The sequence below is a fragment of the Aphis gossypii genome, chromosome 2 (genome assembly GCF_020184175.1).
Source record: "Aphis gossypii isolate Hap1 chromosome 2, ASM2018417v2, whole genome shotgun sequence".
Taxonomy (NCBI): Eukaryota; Metazoa; Arthropoda; class Insecta; order Hemiptera; family Aphididae; genus Aphis; species Aphis gossypii.
In genome coordinates, this window is record NC_065531.1 from 36,528,173 (window position 1) to 36,555,185 (window position 27,013).

The following is a 27,013-nucleotide window of genomic DNA, read 5'->3' on the forward strand; positions in this document are numbered from 1 at the left end:
CTCGTTTTCGGTCAAATGCCCTTCCTCCCCTCGTCACCATTACACAGCAAACGCTCAACTGTCCGAAACGTGGTAGTTTATGCCGATGACCAGTAGGAGGTACGCTACCTATATTATTATATACGATTATATAATATGGCGTGGCTAATGGATTTTCGGGACACGTCGCGACGACAACAGACGTAGATTCAGGAAATTTATCGTCTGACTGCCCCGAACACCCCGCGATCATATTGTATTTAGGTATAGGTGCAACTGTATACCAACGAATTGTGTTTCACCGTGTGGACGCTATCGTGTGTTAACTAGATTTACAGATAACCCTGCGTAGATGTTTTAGTTTACTGTGAAATACACGTTTTTACTCTCTCTCTCTCTTTCTGTCTCTTTATCTCCATTCTTTCCAATATTGTCCAGTCACACATAGAAACTCTCCACGGGAACGCATTTTTTGCTACGTAGTATAATATATGTACACATGTTACTGTTTACAAAATCCCTCGACAATAGAGATGTTTCAATAGCACTGTTGTGTAATGTTTACACGTTTATTTACTTTTTCTCACGATTTATAAGCAACGAACTATAGGGCTTATCGCGTGCCTCGGTAGTTTGGCTCTCTTTTTATTTCTAAAAAACACTTTGACATATACGTATTTTCTCAAAAGTATATCTTTATTATTATAAGAACTGTCAAATAAACTATCACAAACTTATTTTAACCACTGTATAATAAAATGTACCGAACATTAACAGGGAATAATATTCATTTTTTATATTGTTTACCTCTATTTATCCCATTGTTAGTCGTTAAGATTTATATAGATTTCAAAAACAATATCCATTTGATTTCAAAGAACAAACAAAAAATGCCATTATCATACAACTATTTGATTTTTTAATCGTTTAAAGATTTACGTTAAAAATAAACTGAGATAATAAGACATCAAAATGGATTTCAACTAATTGAAAAAAAAATGCTTCGCAATTAATTGTAATCTATTTGATTGGCTGTGAAATACTTTTTTAATAAAATACATAACTTGAGTAATTTCAACTTATATTATACACAAAACATATTGAGTTGAGGTTTTGTACAAAAATATTATAATTTTATTTATAATTTATTTACTAACTCCTTTTACTGGAAAAGTGGCAAAAAATATTACAGTTGTTACTTTATATTCTGTCAACTTTCTCTTGTTTTTCAAAATATAATCTTTTCATGCTTATCTTATTCGTGATAAAATTTTCAAAAAGTTTATGATTATGTACAAGAACTTAAAAAATATATATAATTGATCATCAAAAATTGTTTAGTAAAAGATTAAATCTTAAATTTAAATTAACAATAACTTACAAATCCAAGAAAATAACTTATGCATGAAAAAAATTATAAAAAAGTGTGTTGGTAGATTGTTTAATAATTTGAATAGCAATGGTTATCGGATATAAAATAATATAATATGTCCATGCATGAAAATTATATATTATTTTATAAATAGAATTATCTATTCGTTAAAATTAATAGAACTAAACAAATATAATGCTAAAACACATTGGCTCATGTGAATACTATTTTTAAATACATATATTAATTATAGATTAATTAAGTTACAGTAAAAATTTAAAATATGTCGATATATTATTGTATGATATTGTAAGGCATAATAAAACTATTTATCTATTTAACATTTAAATGAATCTATTTTTATGAGTGAAAATTCTTTATAATAATTAGTATTTAAATCATGGTTGCGTAAATCAATTATACAAAACTTATAATATGAAATAATTTTATTGAGAAAGTACAAACTTATTAAATATGTTAAAACTTTTCAGTTTCTTGTTCACGAACTATTATATTATAAAAATGTAATGATTAAAATTATATAACTAAGCTAAATCGTAAATGTAGGTAATAGTAAATGCTACTATAAAGCAAAGATTCGACTAAATTTGTATAAGAATATTAAATTATTTACTGCATACATATGTATTTGACAGTTTGTATAGTGTTCCAAATAATAAATTAACTATTAATGATAAATGCGTTTCCGTATAATGTTATAATAAACATGAAAATAAATGTAATGTTCTTTATTGTTTTAAGACAATAAATGATAAACAATAATATAGTTTATCAAATACCTTACATACGAGTACCTACAACGTCACAAAATACAAATATCATTCACATAATGTTATTTGTGTGACATTTATTTATTTTTAAAGAAAATTAAAAATAAATAATGTTTCTATTAAACGACTAAAAATAAGCAATAATATAAAACAATTTTACATAAAAACTTACCCAAAAAATTAAAATAAATATTGATTTCAAGGTATATCCAATCATCTTGCTTGACTCGACTTAGTTATTATAGTAGGAGAGAATTAATTATAATAATTCATTATAAAATGATTCTTATTGCAATCGAAAAAATTATAATTTAAAATGATCTTGACTTACTTAAAATTATTTATATTTCCTGTTTTACAAATTTTGATAAAAACTGCGACAACTATATTGACTCATGAGTCATAACTATAATTATAATTATAATTATGAATTATAATCTGTGTTAATTTTTCAACACGTAGTCATTTTGCACCATATTTTAAGAATTTTTCTATGTTAAAACAATATATAAAACAAAAAAATAAAATAAAATTAATGTATAATATTATACGCATTAGTATAATACGAATTGTATATTTTTTAACTAATGCATTCTGAATCTAATATAAATTTAAAAAATTTTACAAAAATATCGACACAAAAGAACTATAATCAAATCATAAAATACTGTATAAAAAACTATGAATCAAGAATTGTTGTTGGTGAACATCCGGTACCTTATATTTATTTGATATAATTCTAAATAACCTCTTAAAACGTTATTACAAATTAAAATTTAAAGAAAATGGATCTCGATAATAAGTTCCAAAATCTAAAGATTCAGAATATTCTTTGATTTTAATACAATTATTCACAAACAATGAATATTGTCAGTGTCATATACTTGTACATGCACCTATACGTTATTTATTTTAACTTTGAAATTAATAAAATTGAATTAATTTCATACACGTATAAAAGAAATGTTTTAGTTTTTAATAATCATTAATTCCATACTTAGACAATAACATGAAAATAATACTTACACTGAAAAAAAATATTATAGTTTATTATTTATAAATAATTTATACAGAACTGAGAAGGTAAGTGATTTCTTATTCCTTTCTCAGTTAAATACATAAAAACTATAAAAAATAATAAGTGTATTTTTTATTTTATTTATTATTATTTTTTTTTTTTAGTACCTACAATAAATTGCAAATTAAACAACTTATTTACTTTTATTATTCATTTGTTTCAGTAGTTATTATAGCATTATAAATATTATTCTAGAAAACATATTAGAAATATTCTATTGAATGTTCAAGCCTCAGGTATAAATAAAAATTATTTAAATATATTTTTTTTATATATTAATTTAAATTTATGTATCTTTCAACAATTATAAAATAATTATACTTTAGACACTTTAAATTATTTGTTGATTGCGATATTTTTTTTTTCAATACCTATACATATTATACATTATTTAATTATATTTATCTTAAAATATTGGTATGAATGAACACAACATTCTTTTAAAAAAATCAAATTTGATTAATAAAATATAATAAATTATGAATGTTTAATTTTCAGATCTTAGGTTAAGCAATATATTATATTATGTACTATAATGTCAGACCAATGGTTACAGGTCACGGCGGGTCTTTAATTATTAATAAAAAAAAAATAATAATAATAATATTCATTTACAATAATTATTTTGATAATTTTTATTTGTTTGATTTTATAAAAACCAAATATTTAATGAAAACCAATAAGTTCTGCAAGCCCCAAACATATTCTTGCATTTGAATTCTGAAAATGATTTATAAAAAATTAAACATGATACTACTTTAATTAAACTTTTACAAAAATTAAAAACATTTTCAAAAATGATAATATATACCTTTCTTTTAAATATTGTATGCAATGAGTAATGATGATTTTAGTGATGGAGTTAGTGACACATTAGGACCGTATCTATATTAAAAATCGAAATCATCAATCACAATAAAGTTATTTGTGCCATAAATTAATAATATGTTTTATATTTAATTATGTTACTTTAAATTAAATAATATACATTATTTGTTAATCTATAATAATTACTTTAAAATACTTGTACATCGCCAATTCACCAGTGAAGTTTTTATATACCATGTTGAATATTTATATTAGAAAAAATTTGTCTCTTCACTTTCACAATTTATGAGAGTACCCTCTTTATTACTTTTGTATTTTATTCCGTACACTTAACTAAACTAATATTTAACTCAAACATATGATATTATCGCATGGACTGATATTCTGCACGTTTTGTTGACTCAGCAGAATTGGCTATCGTCTGAAAATTGTAAACTCCTATAACTGGACACACCCATTTGTTTTTACGGAGTTTACCTAGATATGTATCTTACGATTACCTATTGTACTATATTCAATAAACTGTATAAGATGTAAAAACTTATCACAATACATCAATATGGTTCACAATGAGTAATCTACATTTGAATATACCAGTACTCCCCCATTGCATACTTCTGTGGTAAACAAAACCCATATTTGTATCTCTGAATTACATCAGATTCGTATCTACGTATGAGTTATTCGAATATTCCTTTTTGATTTTATAGAAATTTCCGCTAATATTGAATGGTTTTGAAATGATTCCCTTCCTAAGCTTCTTATAACATAAATAAATTATAATTGCGATTCTGTACTATAGACATCGACTCCATTAACAAAGCTCTGGAAATCATTTCATTTTCCAGCACATTGCAAAATTATTAAATTTCCTGATAACTTCAATGGTTTATCCAAATCCAATAAATTAGGTTCATCTTATAAACTAAATATTATATACAAATATAAAATTGTATTATGTAAAACATAATGTCTATTATAAAATCGTCTCTTTGGCCGTAAAATTTTTAGACAATATTAATTTTGACATGAATTGCGTAATATTATTAACAGAAGAAACTTTATTTTAAATAACTAATTTGGTTAGAATTCTTTAATAACAAATTATATGTATATTATTTTTGTTTTATTAACTGATTGTATTAAACTCGAATTGTAGTGGAAAATTTCAAGGAATGTTAATCGCATTAAAATCGAACATGCATAAACACGATATAATAATAGTAATAATACAAAATGTAATATAAATAAATTTTACAAGTATAATATTTTATATAAATGTAACGTATTTTAATATTAACTGGAACAACATTTCATTAGTTTTATTGAAAGTTCGGCAGTATACTAAATAAAATCTACTTTAACTGTATTCATAATTGTAACGTTAAAGAAATTTAAAAATCTAAAATTCCTAAACTTTCATAACTTTTCTTACTAAATGGAACGCATTTTATTTATATATAAGTTTTGATCACTGGAAGTAACCTAATGTGTATACATTCTAAGTTAAAATAATGTGGTGTATTGATATTTTCGTTTATTTAACATTAAATAATAATTGTGTATCGTTAGTTATTGTTTTTTTTGCATACATAATTCTCTGTACATAGGTATCAAACTACCAAATATATGATTATTATAAAAGCTTTAAATTTAGATTCAATAGAGTATTAATACTCTGTTTGGTAAATATTTTTAATAAATCTGAATCGAATCGGTCTATTCTGTTTAGCTTTAATAAATTAAAGTACGAACAATAATAAAATATTAAAAATATAATATTCGTTTTAGTGTACGAAATGCAATTTATGGCAGTTATAATTCACTGGTTGCACATATTTTTTTATCCTGTGGCTAAAAATTACGCTTATTTAAAAAAATAAATATATATTATTTTTAAACAATATCACACTATGAAGTTAGTGTAGCACGCAACGTGTGACGACATTTTTTATGTTTGAACAGGGGCTATGTTGCACATGAATAATGCTAAAAAAGTGATTAAAAAACTACGGTCCTTGCGTCTAATCATATTTTGATATATTTAATGTTCATTTATTTTTAAACGATGAAATACCAAAAACACACACCTATAAAACACATAAAAAATTAATAATACTCGCAATAAAATACAAGCTACAAATAAATAATATTCTTGACCATAAATAAATTAATAATGTTTATGTAGTTTAAAATGCAAGTTTAAATCTTTGACATTAAATAAATCATTTAATAGACCATTGTTAATGAAGATTTAACTATAATAATGATGATTTATAAGTATATTGAAAGAGTAACGTTTTGAATTCCTTTAATCAATTCTCATGTTGTATAAATACATTAAGTAATAAATTAAATAAATAAATTCACACACCACATCAATATCTCAGATTACACAGAAATACAGAATATCATATTTTATATTTTGTCAACAATTTTTTATATAACATTACCACTAAATACTTTTATAAGTAGTGTAGATATATAACCATATTAAAACACTAGTAAACCACTCAAATATAGTTCAATTACCTAAAAAATATTTGTATTAGTCTAAATTATAATAATAAAAACAGCTAGCAAAAATACCAACATTACGCTTATATTTAATGAAGGTATAATTGTACTATATTATTATTTTTGCATTGAAATTTAAAACGTGAAACTATGGTGACTGAATTAACTATAGTTAATTTCAAAATAATGAACCATTTTACCCTTAAAGCAAAATAAAAATCTGTTTTTTTTTTTATCTAATACTTAATGAAATTATAAAATATAAATAACATGGTACGTATTTTTTATTTATTTTTGTACTTTTTGGAACAGATGGAAATTATGTAGAACAGTGATATTTTTTTAACTGCATATTCATAAATAATACTCGCATGATTAAAATTAACACAGAAGTATAAACTTGTTTATACATTTTTACCTACTTTGATACTATATTCAATCTGTTATTCAAAAATAATAATAAAAAAACTGTATTCATTATATTATAAAATAAACATTACATTTAAGATTAAATAATGGGCTTTATATTATTTAATCCACCAAAATTTAAAATTTAAATAATACATTTTTTTGAGTATTTGAATACTGTTTTATATTCAAGTATAATATTGACTTTGATAAAATTGTATTAAATGTAATACAAAAAGTACAAAAAAAAAAAAAAACATAAACAATGTTTCAGATGAAGCACATACTACTATACATAATTATCTGTATTACATTCCTAACTTCCACCCTCCAAAATCATATTTAGAAAATAGTATCACCCTTGGCTGGAATTTCGCTTTAACAACATTTACATAGCAGAGTAATGTGTATAATACAGAGAGTTGTTTAAAATTTGAAATATTTATGGTGTTATATTTATTGCACCCTGGAGTGCAATTCGTCAATATTATTTTCTGCCATCTTTGTTATAAATTCAATAGATTTTTTCAGTTTATAAGATTCATCATTGGAATTATTATTCAAAAAAATTTAGAAATGTTCGTAAAAAAAATAAGAGAATTCGATTTTTTTTCTTCAGAAAAAATGAATATCTTGTTATAGATATAATCATTCTAATCATCTCAATCCAGTTTAATATTAAATTTAACTATTATTTAGTTTTATGGAAGACAACATTTTTATTATTAAAATTGTCTACCGAAAAGTCCTATAATTTTGATTAAATTTTCCATGTTATTAATGTAATAGCTGTGTAATCATACATATAGTTATATTGTTGAATAAACAACAATTATATTCATGGACACGTATGCGACACACCTATAACAATATACAAGGCCAAAGTTTCTTGTTTTGTGTACAAACTGTACAAATTATTCAACAAGATTAGATATTAGCAGATTTAATTTAATTCATTTATTTTCTAAACTATATGTATGCTAAAAACATATAATATTATTTAATTGTTCATCGCTGTAACTGTAACTGTATTTTTATTATTTTATTTTAAAAATAAAAACTACTCTAATTTTGTACAATAAAAAATGCAATCAAACGCAGCTTTCTTAAACTGATTTATTTTAATTAATCCAAAAAATATGCGCATTGAAATAAATAAACATTTGTTTTTGAATGTTTATGGTAACAATAAAAATAATCAGCTTTCAGACATCAATCATTGTTGAAACTTATTTTGTTGTTTTCTTTTCTTGAATACTACACATTCTTTACAGCAGAACGAGTTTCCGGTTTTTATAAGGATACATTTTTAAAATCTCCGAGTCAACCTTAAAAGAAAAGTCTGGATTATAAAGGCATTTTCTTGATTTGGTCCACGAGGCCCTACAAACTAAAATTGTGTCTACAGCTGTCCATAAGAAATTATGAGACAAAAATTGTTAATTTATCATAGTACGATAAACAATGTTTTAGGGTCTTAGACTATTAAATTATTTACTATACTTTACTCCTATACTATATAGCAGGGGTGGCCAAACTTTTTTAGGTCACGATCTACTAAAAATGTACTTCACCTTTGAGGATTGACTTCCATAGAAATTTTTTTTTATTATTAAATAACTATAATGGTTAAGAAATATATAGGGCGAGTGACTCTAAAAATAAATTCTATCATGATCGACTTTGAAATTGTCTAAGATCGACCGGTCGATCGCGATCGACTGTTTGGCCGCCCCTGCTATATAATTTATATAATTATAACTCACGAATCATACAGCCAATTATATTTTACGCGGCAAATAATATTATTCATTATTAATTTATTTTAAAATATTTACCCCAATAAACATTAAACATGATTTAAAATAAACGTTCATTGACATTAAGGTAAAAAATAACAAGTCATTATACTCTGATGTTATTACAATTGATACCCAAACCGATTTTTTAAGACTTTAAAAAACAACAAGAAACAATTGAACTACCTTCGATCCTTTAAAAGTTTGTCGAAATTACAATAAATATTTCAAATACGAATGTACTCGTATATATTATACTATTCTTTTTATATTCTAATACTTACCGATTATAGGCTACAATAAATAACTTAAAAAGTTTTGTTGTTTTTAAAGTTTAAAATATTTTAGTTTACATAAACAAACATTTAAAAATACAATATTTAAAAAAAATGTATATATTTAAAAAGTATCGGTATTAAAAGTAAAATTTAAATATTTAAAAGAACGAATTTTATACAGTAAGTAACATTATAACTCTTACGATGATAAAAAATAATATACTTAAATTACCAAGTATTTATATAAAAACCGTTTTTTGTTAATTAATGTGAACTATAAAATATTGAGTTTGATATCATATATTTTAATATATCAAATATATTTATTTATTTATTGTTTTAATATCATATATTAATTATATAATTATACAACATAATTTTCATTAAATACAAGCTTTGTTAATTTATAAATCAGAAATTCTAGAATGTATTGAACAATAGCTATATAGTAAAACACTACATATCATTTTTTTTTACCAAGTACCTACCGACTTTTATAATAAACGACTTATAATTGAAATAGTATTCCTACAATAAAATCAACTCTGTAACCTAACCAAGCTCAGATTGGGTCGGTGAGTTACTGAAAAATCTCGACGGGTCACTCAAAATATGGGCCGGTTATGAATGTTTAGTCGTAATTATATTTTTATATAATAACAATAAATTATTACAAATATTAGTATAACATATGATTGAATACAATTATTAAACCGCACAGTAGATATAGCTGTAATCAAACGTCAGAAATCCTAAAACTCGGTAGGCTTGTATATCTGGCGCTTTGTACTTAACCGATAAAATTGCATAGGTAAACTGCAACAAACTTAAAAAGAAAGTAATAAAATCTGATATTATAACTATTATTCATTACTTTGAAATATTATGTTCTCATAATATGCTTTATATCCTATAAACATGTGATTTTTTTATGATAGTCAGATATTCAATGGCACATAAAAAATAATATCTATATCGTATGTATATATTTGTGTGTATTATATTATTATATCTAATAGTACCTATACTAATATAAAATATATACTTTAATATATTGTATGATGCGTTTATATATTATTCGTATTATACAGGTGCAATAATAATTAAATTATAGAAATATAGTAGAGACGTTTATAAATTTATAATAAAAATTGTTGATACTACACTTCAATAGTTGTATACACTAAAACTTGTCCCTAATCATTCTATAACGCAACGATGCAATAATTGATATTGTTGACAATATACGAGCTGATAAAAATGTATTGAACATTTTCTTTTTACCTACGTTAATATATAAATAATATGTATTATTATATTTTAATATTTGAACACTGTATTTATAGTCATAAATCACATACACAATAACTTTTTGAATAATTTTTAAGCCATAAATCTCATACTACTCATGAAATCATTTAATAACAAAGGTAGTGGTAAGTTACAATACTAAATACATAATTTACACACCATATATACATGCTATTACTTTTAATTAGATATGTCAAAATAAAACTCTGGATTTGATATTGTTGTAATAAAATAGCGATTAAATTCTCTTAATAGGACATAGTGATTTCACTTACGCAACTTTATATAGTACATAACTGTGTGAAAACTAGCACAACCACAAGTTTAATAAACAGTATTTACTAATAGCATAAATTATAGTTTAGCCAGGAAGGTTATACTATAATAACGTTGTATTCAGTGTTCGATGAAACTGCTAACTTTCTACATTGTTGTTAATTTTGAAAAGTTATTCATAGAAAAATAATAACACACAAAATAACCTAACATGCGTCAATGTATTTTTTTGTATATTTTTAAAAGCTATATTGGAATTTTGCCAGTTTCTCTCTTCAATAATTAAATTAAAACTTGATTCCCAATGACAATAAAAATATACATAATAGAATAAAAGTTATTCTATTAATTTTTAGTTAATAGTTTAATTTTTCACTTTAAATGTTGTATATGATTTCTTTTTTTTCCTGTTAAAACATAATTTTTCAACAAAATTTAAAAAAATAAATAAAAGATTGATAGTAAAGAATATCAGTTATTTATATGAACATATCGAATTATCAAAACTGTAAGACCGATTTTGGCATAAGTTTCAATCTACCAATTATAAATAATTTTAAACTATTCAAAATATAATTTATAGATCCAACAAAAAATTATAAAACTAAAATATATCTAATACAATTTTAGTCACATTCCTTAATTGAATTTTGAACCCTATTCTTTACCTACACAATGGTGTACTCTGAATTTTTATTTGTATATCACTTATTTTAAATTGTGTTAAACTTTTGTGTATTGTAGGTATGTATAATGTAGTATATAAGTATATAAGTATATAAGTATATAAGTATATAAGTATACATGTCCAACTTGAACTCAAACATCCAATATTAAATTTCTGAAAATAAATATTTACCTGATTGCGAATTTAATTTTTTGTTTATGCTCTACGTAGATCACGTGAATAATTTTATAATGTTAGAACAATCTATAGTCGTCGTGAAACGCGTTACACGCACAATATTGCGTCTGCTTGTAATTTTTCACAACAATAATCGATAATATATATTGTTCTTTCCATCTGGGTAGTTTAGTGAGTTGTCAAATTACAGTTTTGTTTTCAGAAACCGCAAAACCCACTGACCCCGGGTTAGCAATATAAAATAATATTATATCGTGACCGAATTGAAATGTCTAGCTTTCGTGGACTATAATATCCACCAGCCAAGAAACGAGAGGAGAGTATAGTAAAACCCCGCTCGAAACTCAATCAAGACTGTCCCTCGCACACACACACACACCACACACACACACACACACACACACACACACACATACATACCAATCCAAAATGGATTAAAAATAAAGATAATATATATATATATATAATATAAATTAGATGGCTAATCAGATTCCTCTACGTACAGGTATATACACCAAGCATGATACTCAACATTATTTAATTTAACTGTGAATGTATTTAAATCAATTTTTAACTTTTTCTATTATTAAGTATAGTTATTTTATCAAAACCACATGCTCAAGTACTTGTTTTAGTGTTTGTTGTGCTATTTAAAAAGTGTCCTGTGCCATAGTTTTTATTTTTCAAACGAGAACCACCATATTTAAATATAAACTGTCGAGTTGAATAATTGTGTAATTAAATGATAAATAATGAGGGTAAACATGTTTACTGAATCACTCTATATAGTTTATTAATGGGGGGGAAAGTGTGGTCACGTCACATGCTCGTTTTTCTCAATCACACTCTTATAATAAGAACTTAATAACCTATATACGTTAGTTTTATATTATACGTGATGTTTTTAAAACGTAGAAAACCATGTTATCCAATCGGTGTTTTTTTTTATTCATTTTCGTTTTTTTTTTAAGGATTTTTCTAGTTTTTTAATATTAAACAAATTTCAATATTCTTCCGAGAAAAAGTATTTTATATCTCAATATCTTCTTCCACATCGTTTTGTTGTCATCGTTGTTATCGTCACTGATGCACTGATGCTTTATAATCCGACTCGTGATTTTGTTTGTTTTTTTTGTAAGACATAAAAATATGTCAAATATTCATTGTTTTCACAATACCATTTAAAAAAATATATATATTAATATTGGTAACAATTTGTCCATACTAATAAAACTGCTAAATGGATTTTTGTTTTATAAAAAAATAAAAATTGTTCTTAATTAATTTAAGACTATATGGAATTCTACATTAAAAACAATAAAAATGTATTATTAATTTATACTACGATTAAGTCACTAAAATATTTAAATTTGATTTTTTCTTAAAAATCAAAGTTATGTTATAAACAAAATACATTCTAGAATAGAAATATTCTACATTATTATCTTATGATTCCCAATAAAGGTATTTTCTAGAATTAATATAAAATAAAGTTCCAAGTATGTTACAGATAATACTTGATACATTTCATTCATCTCAGAACACAATTTAATTTTTTCTCCAATATTAAATTTGAAATAACTGATGAATCATTACGTCATTCATAAAATACTCTTGAGCAAAAGTCGGTAAAAATTTAACTGTTGGTATTTCTTCAAACCCGCACTTAGTGAGATTTCTTAAAAATGTTGCAATAATATTAAAAGTATAGCTTTTGTTTACGGTTTGAGCAAACCAAAAAAATACCTGTTTTTAGGTACATACACTGTAACAATTAACTTTGAAACTAGACTCGTATTATTTACAAAAAGGGCTATGTTATATTATTTTTATTAGCATTGCTTACATCTGAAATATATAAAAAAAAAGATAAAATAAACAAATACAATTTAATAAATTATTTAAATAAATACAAGTAGATTGTTATTGTTACAAAACAATTAATACTACAATCACACAATTAATATTTATTGTTTAATTTTTAAATATAACACTAAATGGACAGCTACAATACGTATATCGAATAATAAAATACAAATAAAGTTTTTATCGTGTGTGATGTGGTACTCGTTATTATACAGTTCTCGTTCTTAGCGAACTACGTCTAAACCCTACTATTCAATACAGAAGTTTAGCATAAGACCAGCTAATTAATATTGTATAAAGACAATATTTTGCATAATAAACTTGTATTATTATTTTATGCAGGTGATACACTACGAACATAATTGAAATGTTATAAGAAGAATTTTAAATTTCGATCAATCGTGACTATGTTTTACACAACATCTTAACTCTCTGTATATTATTTTGTATTCATGAAATTTTGATTTACGTATAATACATACTTCATAAAATATTTAATATATAAAATATGTAAATTATGACAATATAAATATATATATATATATTTTTTTTGAGTTACTGAGATTTAAAAAATGAATAGACTCATATAAGTTTTAGATAAAAATAAATTGGAAAACAAAATTTAACACTATTAGTGAAATTCAATATACCGAATACATGTTGGAATTACTGAATTAATAAAAACGTCAATACCTAATAATTATAGGCTTTTTAGAAACCAATAGTTTATAATATTATGTTAAATTATTAATTATTATATTACCTTATTCTAATCTTCAAAATGATTATCAAAGTATACTATTTTGTATTTTTATTAAAAATCGAAATATCTGAAAACACATACTATATGCACTCGAACAATAGTTAAATCTTAACTGAATATTTCAGCTTAATAATGTCTGATTAACACTATAGAATACATAATATAAAATAAGTGATACTAAATGGTTAGAGAAATCTATACAAAATAGCTTTGATATTTTAATATTGATACCGTCAGTACCTATATCAGTATCATTTTTAAAACTATTAGTAAATATAGTATTCAATTCCATACAGACAAATAAAACATTACTTTAAACTATTATTGTAGGTATCCATTTTCAGTTTTATTTCGGCAAATATAATTTTCAGAAAGTATGTTGTATAATTATATAATACATACAGTAGGAAAATACAACTAAAGTTTGAATATTATCAAAAAAGTAATGAATTATCCAAATATAAAAATATATGACTATCGTAAAATTTAAAAAAAAAACAATAGTTGTAACAAAACATCAAATTCATCGAACTTGGTATACTCGAAGAGTTTATAAATATAATATACTGATGGTTAAATTTACACGGTCTACAGCCAATATGTACTCCATAAAATATTTTATCTTGTCGTGCTAATGGAACTTGCTATTAATGCACATTATAGGTAGGAAGGTACCTCATTTCGTGTATATACGGTTTTTAACGTCCCACCGGTTTTATAGTCTTCGTAATTAGTTTACTGTTTTTAACAACAGTTTATTCTTAATTGGAGTAAAAGAGCATTCTTTAATTGCGCCATATACCTACTCTTCGAGTTTCCTCCGTTACACAATATCTTTACGTATCCGCGTTTCATATATTTTGATATCGTGCAGTTCTGAACGCTTTTATCTTCTTATATTATAACTCATGCCATAGCTTTACATTATTTCTCACCCGCAATATCTCAATCCGATGTTAACGATTTTTTTTTTCAGTTTTTCATTTGCCACCTTCCCATTTATTCTCATAAATTCGCATAAAATACTTACGTCGAGTATATTATGTTTTTAATCTTATCCACCACCAATAGCAAGGAGTTTGAGTAGGTACACGACCTTACACGAGTTAACGACTAAACCTTGATAAATCCTCACTTCAATATTATAATTCTTAACGCTCGTATAACCATCTGAACACACACTCTATAGCACACTTTCCGGAGCATTATTCACAGAGAACGCCGCGCCATACTATGATCCGCTATTGTCTTCTCACATTATTGTTTCTAGAATTGCATATTTTACTTATTAACCACTATTTTTCCATAAACTTTAACACATATGGGAAGAATTGGGGGAGGTTGTAATGTCCCCAAATATTTTTTATGTATGTAATACATTTTTTTTATGATTATTAGTTAGATAATAATTATATAACTAATGAAATGTACCAAAGCATGACTGAGAACTTTAATTATTAAAAATCGTTCGAAATCTATCTTCGACATTTAGAAAAAAAAATTTGTTAAAAATTTTGCAAATGACTCGTTATTAATGAGTATATATTTCAGAATTATTTATTCAAAATAATAATCCAATAATCGTACGATTACTTGTGACATTATTTTAATTCAAATGTCTAATAGGTACTATATAAACAAAAAAAATAAACTATAATATATATATATACGAATATAATACATAATTATATTAACTCTTTTACATGACTTGTGGTGGAGCCCCTCTTCTGCACCTTACATAATATATTTTAAAAATATTAGCTTGCTCTGAGATATTAATGGATTTCCGACTATGCTTTAGCGCGTGACAAATATTTGCAAAAGTGTTTGTCACACCTTCGATTTAATGAACGAAACTCGCTCAATGGTTTCTTGACAGTGGAAGTGGTCGATTGCGACCGTCACAACCTCGTTTCTCGGCGGCGGTGTGAGCGTAGAGTTTCTTGCTTAGAATGCGGTTTGGTAGAATATAATACCTACGACATAACAACTACTTACATCAACTATAGCATTGTATATACAGTAGAAATTGCTTAATGTGATATCAAAAGAACCACGTAGTTTAGCCACAATAACCGATAGGTTATATAAAATGATACATAGGTAGATATAAGCATTTGGGAAAATTCATCTGAAACTTGACATTTCGTTCGTATAATATTAAGCCGTCGTTGGTCCCGCGTGGTGAGATAATTTTTTAACCCCAATATTATTTAAGTCGCCGCTGCCTGTTGTCTCGTTGTATTGACTTAAGCATCCGTGTACCTTGTCACTATCAATAACACATAATATAATGATAATTATCACATTGATAGAAATTGTAATCATCTAACGAATGTCATAATTCAACTAACGCAACTTAGGTTCACATAAAGAGTGACGAATCTCTATGTACAGGACGATTAACAATAGCATTATTGATGTAACAATACAATATTGTAATTTATATTCTTTAATTATACTCGAAAATTCCAAAAATCAGAATTTAATTAAATTCATTATTAAATAAAAAATGCTTAGTGAAACACCCAACGTAATATAATAATATATTATAAATGTTCAGTTAAACGTCAGACGTTTGTCGCATATGCGAGAAGTGTAACATAACAATAATGCACGGTTGCTATAATAATAATATTATTAATTATTATTAAAACAGATGGACGGGAGATGACGACATCTCTGGAGCGCGCGGCTTACACGTCTCGCGTCTGTCATCGCCACGTTATCAGCGCCTCAGCCACGTGTCCTTTCCCCCACTCAGGCGCGGCAAGAAAACGAGCTGTAAGCTTATAATTATTATTACTAATCGACTTATTCATATCTCACGGCGGCGCAAACACACACAAACGCAGTCGAACGAGTGGGAAAGTCAAATCTCTTCTCAGATGTGGCACGACGAGTCTCATCAATCACACCGGCGAATGGCGCACACCCGACTCAACCCGATCCGATAAAGGCATTGGACGAAGAGGGAGGAAGCAATAGTAGTATGTTTGTACGGTTCGTAAACAGTTCAAAACACTGGGATAGAACTATTATACGCGCCGAGAAAACGGCCGCCCATCAATCTTTCGTGTTTTTTCCACGATTTTTCGCGCGCTCGAGCCCGTTTTCCATTTTGTCCTCCACAATGAAATCCGACTTCTTTTTTAAATAATCATTTTGCCCGTGCACCGTAGCTACCTCTCCCGAACCAAACGACCGTTATAAAACGGCAACTATAAAACTAACGCAAAAGTATAATATTATTTTATTATTTTAATAACGCTGCACGTATAATCATTAAATAATAATGTGTATACGATCCGTACACAAATATATACTCTGACGCGTTTTAAAATTACAGCAGCGTCGTTTTCGCGATAATCATAGACCAGAAAAACCATGTATAACCTAACCCCCCTCCCCCCCCGGTACATACTAGTGTTTATACAAATGAGACAAACCCCATTTACAAAGTTATAAAATTCACATCATTCTCGAATTTAGACTTTTCCATAACCATTAAAGTGACTCTTAGAATCTTAAAGCGCTATAAAATAAATTACAAGCTTTTAATCAAAAATTAATCTTGAATAACACACCCAAGAACTGATATCAGCTAGTAACTACTAATAAACGAATTACAACAAACTAAAAACTACGACACATTATCTGAACATTCCATATAAATAAACCTACTATACTACAACCTCAGAAACACTCAATAATATCAACCTTGAAATAAAGGTAGTATGGCAAAAAAAATGAATAAATAAACCTACCAGTTACAAAAAAAATAAGCAATATGAAATCCTCCATCACAAAATGAAAATGTCACCTTACTTTAAAATGATGAGATCCGATCGGATGTAGAATCATCCGAGTCAAAATACTAAATAGGATATCCAAATCTAACACTCTCATTCGTCATCACCAAAGAACTAACCTTTTCATGCGACACATTAAAAAAAAACCTTACGATAAATCGCATTGTGACTAAATTTTCGAAATACAACGTAACACTAAGAATCTTTACTAACCCGCGGCCTCACTCCAACTCACACTTTACAAAGAAAACATAGAAGAGATTTTTTTATATTTTTTTTATCTATGATTTAAACATTCAGTCTAAAGGTAGGCTAAAATACTGTCGCTCTTAAAGCCTCAACAGATAAATAAATAAATATTAATAATGTATACACCTACTGTTAAGGTAGACGCACACATAGGCATGATTTACCAATAACATGACTATTATATATTCATATACGTCGTGCAGTACACAGGTTGATTTTGTTTAATTAAGCTCGAAAACTCGTTCGTAGGAGCACTGTAAGGGTGGTGGAGTGGTGGGTGCGTGCAGCGCGCATTTGAACGGGCCCAGAAGATTCATTAATCTAACGCGTTATATATGTGGTGTCGCCATAAATTCGGCCGAGAAAACGCTAAAAACAACGCACTGCCACTATTAAATATAATATGCGCTGCCACCGACGCCAACCAACGCTCCCTCCGCCGATGCTTACTCAGTATTATCACAAGCCTTCCGCCTCCGAACGCGCGGCCGGGTGTGTGTCTCCCCCGAGTGAAATACATTTTTCGACAGCCCTCGAGTACATCCCAAATTACGAATTTATCGCGAAACCGCCTAGCCGTGATCCGTATAAAATTCGTAGTCGCCTACACGCCTGCGCCAACACGCACACGGACGACTGCTCGCTCGCGTCACACGAACTGGTGGACGTTTAACCTGCACGACCGCGTGTGTGAGGCCCGCCGTTAATGCTGCGAACGTGTAGAACGCGAAATAATAATGCCGAAAAAAAATGTCACGAACCGCATAAAAGTGCTCTGCAGACACCGAATACGCGTATGAGTATATATTATTCATATTGTAATTTTGTTCTAACTTTAAAGCTAATGTTTATGTAGGGAAAAAAACAATGTCAAATTGGAAAACTGTCAAAAAATATATGCAAACACAAATCATTATTATCGTAACACTGTAAAATGTCCTGTTACATCTAGAATGGATTTCTCCGAAATAAGATTATTAATAATTTGCCCCTTAAATCGGATATTTATAACTTTGATAGTATGAATAATATAAATTTACAAATCGGTTAACATCATACAAGAATAAATTTCAGTTTTTAAATGTTTTAGATTTGATAGGCAAACATTCTCATTATGTAATTGAGAGAAAATAACTAATACCGAATATAAGTTTTCGACAAAATCGATTTCAAGCATATGAAGATCAAATGCTTACAAAATTCGTAATAATCACAAAAATTTGCAAATTATTTTATAATTAAAAATTAGTTGAGTTTTTAATTTTTATAGCTTATGTAAAAAATGTTATTTATAATTTTTTTCTTATTATACGATTTTTATAGGATTCTTACAACATTAAAAGTATATATAACAATACTCAGAACTTTTTTTTTATAAATATTGAAATTTAAAATGTTCGGTCCACGTATTATAATTACCGTTAAACACTTTGAATCATTCAAATTATTTAATTTATATTTAGAAGTTAGGTACTTATCTGTGCATTATTGGAAACTTTTTTATTTAATTTATACAATCTTCACACACGATGTTCAAATCGTATTATCAATAAGAATATTAAAAGGTATTATTACGTTTCCTCAAGTAAACATACTAATATGCACATTATATATACGCAGCTGACATATGTCATTATGTCGTAAAAACTTACGAAATTAGTGAATTTTGCAGTACTATGGTTTAAGAAAACACCCGAATCACATCATTCTTTAATTACAAACTGAGATTATAAATTATAAGAATAAATTCATAGAAAACCCCATTTGGTTTTAATAACTTGTATCTTCTGATATCCACTACCTACAGTTTATTGTTTACTGGCTATGTTTTTGTAAAAACAAGAATTATTGCATGCAACATTTAATGTTGATAAAAAAATTATAATTAGTATAATATCTTTAAGTATGTATTATATATTAAAAGATTATGAATTTAAGTTTATTAAAAATATAAATTGCATTTTTATAAAAACGATTTTATAGATACAAATTGAATTAAGGTTAAAAACTAAAATCTACTGAACATACTTCAAATAATCTGTAAATTATATTATATAGTATTATAGTATATATACCCCGAGGAATTATAACCGTATATCCGGAGAGTATCGCTGTAAAAAAAAGTATATTATATATTATGTTACACTACAATATAAAACAAAAACTTTTGAAATACTTATGTACAAGTTATTTTTTAATGGCAAAAAAATTAAATATATTTTTTGAATATATTTTGAATTTCCAAAGTAAAATATTATTTTTAAACATGCCAAACAATTTTAATGCATTTACCATAACAAAACTTTTATGTCCAAAGTTTTTCATTCAACGGATTCTACCTTAATATTGTTTTCTAAGACAAGATTTAAGTGTATTTTAACTTTTACGGTAAATTAAAAATATTTTTATTTTTTTAAATAAGAAGATACATCTTTTTTTTTAACTATACAATTGACAAAAGATTTAAACAATTAGATGTAAAATAGACAAAATTCTATATTAAAGTGATTATTTTAATAAGGTGTTCTAAATTTCTTAAAAAGTATTAATATCTTTTAAATATTGGTTTTACAGAAATTACAACAAAACATTTATAAAAAAAAAACCATTATATACTTTTTTTTCGATTTTATTGTTATTATTTCTTTTAGCTTCACTTTTTTGAAAATATTTTTTAGAAATTGCTATACATATTATTTAAATTGAGTTTCAAGCAATTAATTAATTTTATTTATTTATTGATCTTTGTAATAAACTCAGCACTTATGATTATTAGTTATAGTTAAAATAATTACTATCTACATAATTACAAGGTTAGTTTGTAAAGAACTTAAATTAGATAATAAATAACTATACATTAAAATCAGACATTTTTTTTTTTTATATATATAATAATAATAAATAATAATTCTAAATATTTAGGAGGTGATATTGTCTGTTTTAAATGTTCAATTAAATTATATAAGTTTGTTGCTTTTAAGAAAGGAATCATCTTCAAATTGTCCTCGGTTTCGGTTCTTAGTATCTCAGAATCTCTTCATACCGATCTTTTGTTAGTCCTGCTCGCATGTTAGGCATTCGGTTACAATGAATTTCACCAAATAATTAATTTGATATAATTTTAAGTAGGTACATAATAAACAACTCGTTCAAAATCTAATTGTATATACTTGTATCATTTTCCGAAAAATAATAATGTATATAAAAAAATATCATATTTTTTCACGAATTTTAAGTTTTGATAATAAGATAGGTAATGAATTCATATTGAATAAGAAATATTTACAAGCAGTGGCGTATCCAGTGGAGAGGTGTTTTAACCCCATTGATTTTTATTTAATTATTTTAATATTTTTAATTATTCAACTCTTTATAATATGAACATTGGACTGGGTCGTTGATAGCGAATGACGACATATTATAGAACAGTTAACTAATCATATTGTGTTGTTCGGCCACTAATAACGATGCGTATCACAATATTTTATGTACCTACTATACTATATTATTATACACTACGTATGTTCTAAATGATCAAAAAAAGAAGACTACGGTTAATGTAATAAAACACAAATTCTTTTGACTTAAAATAAAGTACCTATAACAAAATAAAAAATATGTTTTGTGTATAACCTAATAAACTATTGTATATATCTAAACCTTACACCCCTCATTGACGAATTCTGGCTACACTACTGTATCAAAAGGTGTATAATTTTCCATAGTAAGTACCTTAATATAAATGTTAAATTTTAAATTAATTACCTAAAAAGAAAAACTGATATTTTAATTTCTAGTTGATTCAATGTTCGAAAAATTTCCCTTTTTTATCTTATCTTTTTTTAGTCCGTATTATTTTATACAAATAGTTTTTATTTAGATTTAATTTCCAATCAGAATATTTTATACATAAGACTAATAATTAATAAATGAAAAGTACTCGATCCACTATAATAATTTAAACTCATTATAAACACATTATGTTATAAATATTCATAGAAGGTGCTATTTATTCATGCGTGATGCGTAATGAACAATGATTATATTTGTTAAACTTTTTACACCTTTATAGTAAATACATGCATTTCGTATTGTATGTAATAAATCGTAATTTACGGTTGTGTATACTCGTGTACTATATAGTAAAATTTAAATATCTAGTTACAACCGTTACGACGTCAAAAGCAAAACGTCGGTCAATCAGCTCGAGAATAGGTACTTAGTTAAATGGAACAGAGCGTAAAATTATGGGTTATACGTAGTAGTCAAGTGTCCGGTGGCTGAGGGATCCGTTATTTTGGAATAATAGGAGATGTGGGAAAACGACAGGTGAGTAACTCAATGCGAATGACGGCTCGGTACACAAAGGAACATGAGAGATTGTTGTAAATCTATATATATTTACGTTGATCTCTTGTCGTGTATTTCTTGTTCGTTTTATTTCTTTTTGACATGTTTCATCTCTATAAAAACAATGATTTAATTATATTTTTTGTATAACATAATAATATATTAATATATTTTATTTGAATGATTCATTTATAGTATATTACATATTAGTTATACAAAATCTCATTAAAAACATAAATGTATAAATATTATAATCAGTAATAAATAATTGATTATTTATTTTTCATATTTTAATCCATAAAAACATTATTATTATTTAAAAATAAAGTTATCTTAAAAGTATTTAAATTATTTATTACTACACAAGAATTCAACTGTTCTGTAACAATTCAATACAGTATAATATTATCATTTTATTTATATTTTATAAAGTTAAGTACAATTTTAACTGTTTCAAGCCTTAAAAATCTTGATATAGGTATGACAATTAAAAAATAACAAGATATAGTAGTTTTAATTAAATTAGTTAAAGCAAAAAATCTAATAATATTTTTGAAAAAAATACTGAACAATTTAATAAGTTATAAACGAATTCGTATTTTATTATTATAATTATCTGTTTTTACCATACAAGATAAAACTTCAACAAATTCAACATATTAATCTGTATAAACAATCAATAAGAAAAAAAGTAATTTCACTAAACGTAGTATCGCGCGAGACAGGCAGACTTAAAAGTTTAAAAAGTGTAAAATTAATATAAAAAAATATGTAGCTTAAACCTACACTTGCTAAAATGTAAATACACCCTAACATCATTATTTGAGAGTAAACTATTTTTTTTTTTTAAAAACAAAATACTTATAATTTTTTACTGTTATAGATGAAAACTATTTGCGTTGAAAAAAATAGACAACTAAATGAGATTTGAATTTAAAACAATTAAAGTAATATTATGTTTAATTATAAATGTATTAGTATATTTTTATAATATTTATATTAGCATATTTTTTAGAAAATTAATAACAAATCAAATTGGGGTTCATAAAATTTACAATTTCATTTTCATTGTGTTCCTATGTAATTTAGTAGGTAAATAAAAAAAATTCACAAATAGTGTATATTTGACACACATTTATATTTACATTGTGAACCACTCATTGTGTTAGACAAACGTCGAAAGTTGTTGTTATATATTATTGTGTACCAACATTTTCTAAAACTTTTCACGCTTACCCAGTGGCGTATTATTTACAAAAGCAGACGACGCAGATAGATTTGCCACCATAGTACTTTCTGTTTTAACGTTTTTACGTCTATAGCCATGTCTGGAAATGTTATGATTGTTGTATTGGCTTTCAATAAAAATATAAAATAGTTTCATAATATTTTAATAATATCGATTATCTTAAAAATATTTTTAAATACGCCACTGCGCATAGATGTGAGGGACATGTAAGAGACACTCAATTAGCTATCAAGTTCTGAAGTAATAAGCTATTTTACTCATTAGAAACTACATTTATTTTTTAATTTAAAAATTTTCAAATTTATTTAAATTCTATAATATTTTAATAATTTAAAATAATTCCATGTCCACTTCTAAATAATGTATTTTTATTTTTAACCTTTGTGTTTTAAAACTAAAAAAAAATATATATATTGTATAATATTTATAAATTATTTCGTTGTTCATCTTTATATGGCCTTACGTAAATGCAAAAAGGTTATTTGAACTATTTTTCATCATTTTAATCTGACGGGATAATAAATAGCGAATATTGTTCACGAAAAACCTTCAGGTTACAACGTAATATACCGGAAAAAAATACTGAAACGGTTGAAAAACATTGATACATTATGATTGTGTAACATAAAATGGTTTAAGGGAATTGGAAGCAATGATTTTATGTATTTATCTAACACACGTGGAATAAATAAATCTAGAGATGTTTTTATTTCAACATACCAATTATTTTGATCTAGTGAAGCGATAAGAATTCTAAAAACAGATTTGAATTTTTTGTCAAATCTATTTGATATCGAGTTTTCTACATTTTTAAATTTTTGATTTTAACTTCTCCAAAAATTGAAATATTTTATCTTAATAGTTAATTTTTTTAAATTTCGGAGGATAAAATAAAAAGTATTTAAAATAAACTTAACGACAAATTCTTCTAGCATTCTAATTACCACTAAATAAATCGGTACCTTGAAATTAAAACACGTCTATATTCCACGTGTGTTAGACAAAGACAGATCACTTCTTACAACCTCCTCAAGTCTGAATATAATTGCAAAAACTAAACTAAACAATTTCTAAATAATATTATAGAAAGTTTTTTATTGTAAAATATATTTAAAACAACATTGACAATAATTCATTCATCCATGCTATAACAAATCACTAACTTGTTATTTTCAGTATGTTAGATTTTTGATATTATTATTTTTCATATAAAGTGAATAAAAACCATTTAACTGTTAACTATTATTAGAGAATTTTTTTATTTAATCTATTTAAATTTTTTTTGGCAAAACTAATCATTAGACATTTATCTGATGATCCAAAGCTAGTCCACACTACACCGAATTAACTCAACACTATTATACTTAATTACTTAAACCTTTAATGAACTAGTTTCGAATTTCCAATTGTCTTTATTATTTATATTAAGTATAATTTTGTAAGATAACTACAAACGGCATTCTAGATTCTAATACGTTCGACAGAGCATTATACGTATAATATATGTGACCGAGGTAGAAAACTGGTGGTTTACAATGGGTGCAATTGTAGTAAGCAGGTGGTTTAAGTGAATGTTGACAGTGCTTCTTGAACTATAAAGAATCTATATATATATATTATATTATATTATATTATGTGTGTATGTGTGTTTATAGTTGTATGCATCTATATGTATAAAGTAAAATATTTGAACAGCCGCTATAAAAAGAAAAAAAACTCGCAGACTCTTGAAGTAAATGAGCGAGAAAATTGTACACGAACCCTCGAAATGTGTTCGGGTACCAAAGCCATTTGTATATAAACAAAATGAAAGCTACTGTGTATATTACAAGCTAAACTTACGATAAAATATGACGTATATTTTTCTCGGCAATACATTTGTCGTTTGTGGGAAGATTATACTCAAAATGTCGAACACGTACGTTTTCTTATAGGTATACTCGTAATAATTTATATAACTGGCTACCGACCAGAAATTTTGGCAATTATTTTGGGAATTCAAACGTAGGTATAGTTAATACAAAAATTTTATTTAAGCGAATACGAATCGCTCATGATCCTCGACGTCTACATGAGCTATTTGATCTAGAATCCGATGTCCTGTAATATAAGACACTGTGAGTGCGTATATATTATAATTTACAAACAAAATACTTGAATTCAAGCGATGAACGCACCTTGAACTATGGTCGGTTTTACATGGCATATTGCATTTTCATTTGACATGGTTGTAGAGACGACATTTTTCGGGTGGTATAAATATTATGATAAAATAATTATTATCGATTTCAAAATATTTTTCAATTTTTATCTTTTTTCGATAACAACACAATAGATAAAAATTTAATGAAACATCTTGATCATAACAAAATATTAACAGCGTTTGGGTAACTTGAGCAAATGTTTACATAAGTAAATGGAAACCCTAACAAGTAGTCCACATATTCTGATATCACGGTTTTTGTATACAAATAGTTAAAATAACTTGTAATAATGTATTATGTAGGTTTTAATGCATACAGTTAACGAGGCATATGACGTATGCATTATATTAGTTATATACTTTGTGTTATTATTTCATAAATAAATCTGTAAGCTCCACCATGATGAACAATAAGTTAAATACGTCCATGTAATAATAGCAGCATTCGTACACGACGGCATTCATAATATAATCTGTCTTTGGATGTTTTCATTCACTCACGTCGCCGTTGTCTAAATCGTGGAAAACTTTACAGTTGTGAAAAAAAAATACATTGAGGTTAACGTTTATAATACTATTATATAGTAAGCGTATATATAAATAAATATTTATACATAAATGTGTGTGTGCACGGAATACGGAATATTATTATTTACTGAAAATGAATATGCATATTTGGTATAATATGGTAATTGATTTGATTTCTATTTTCCCCAAGTTTTATTCATATTTCATACATAATACATCCACTCGTATTAAAAATCACTCAAATTCATACGACTGTACATACTGCAGTATCGTGCTAAAAATAAATACAGTAGGTACTCAACTGAAACAATACGCATAATATAATTAATCGTCCCAAATATTATCAAAAATTATTCAATTGATTAAATGTTTAATAATATGTACCTATACGATATTTAATGGATAATACTAACGATTTCCTTTTACTAATGTGTAGGTACATTGTTTATTCAAAATATATGTATACATATATTATTCGTAACTATTGATTA

General features: G+C 25.8%; 1 protein-coding gene across 5 annotated transcripts in view; it reads left to right on the forward strand.

Annotated features, from left to right (window-relative positions):
* Positions 1 to 27,013, forward strand: part of LOC114130344 (uncharacterized) — a 282,938-nt gene that overhangs the window by 151,467 nt on the left and 104,458 nt on the right. The window contains exon 4 of one of the 5 annotated variants that reach the window (XM_050199051.1): positions 16,791 to 17,134. The exons of the other annotated variants lie outside the window; for them this stretch is intronic. The gene's annotated coding sequence lies outside the window, so the exon portion shown is untranslated. The remainder of the gene's footprint in view (positions 1 to 16,790; positions 17,135 to 27,013) is intronic. 5 annotated transcript variants of the gene reach the window in all.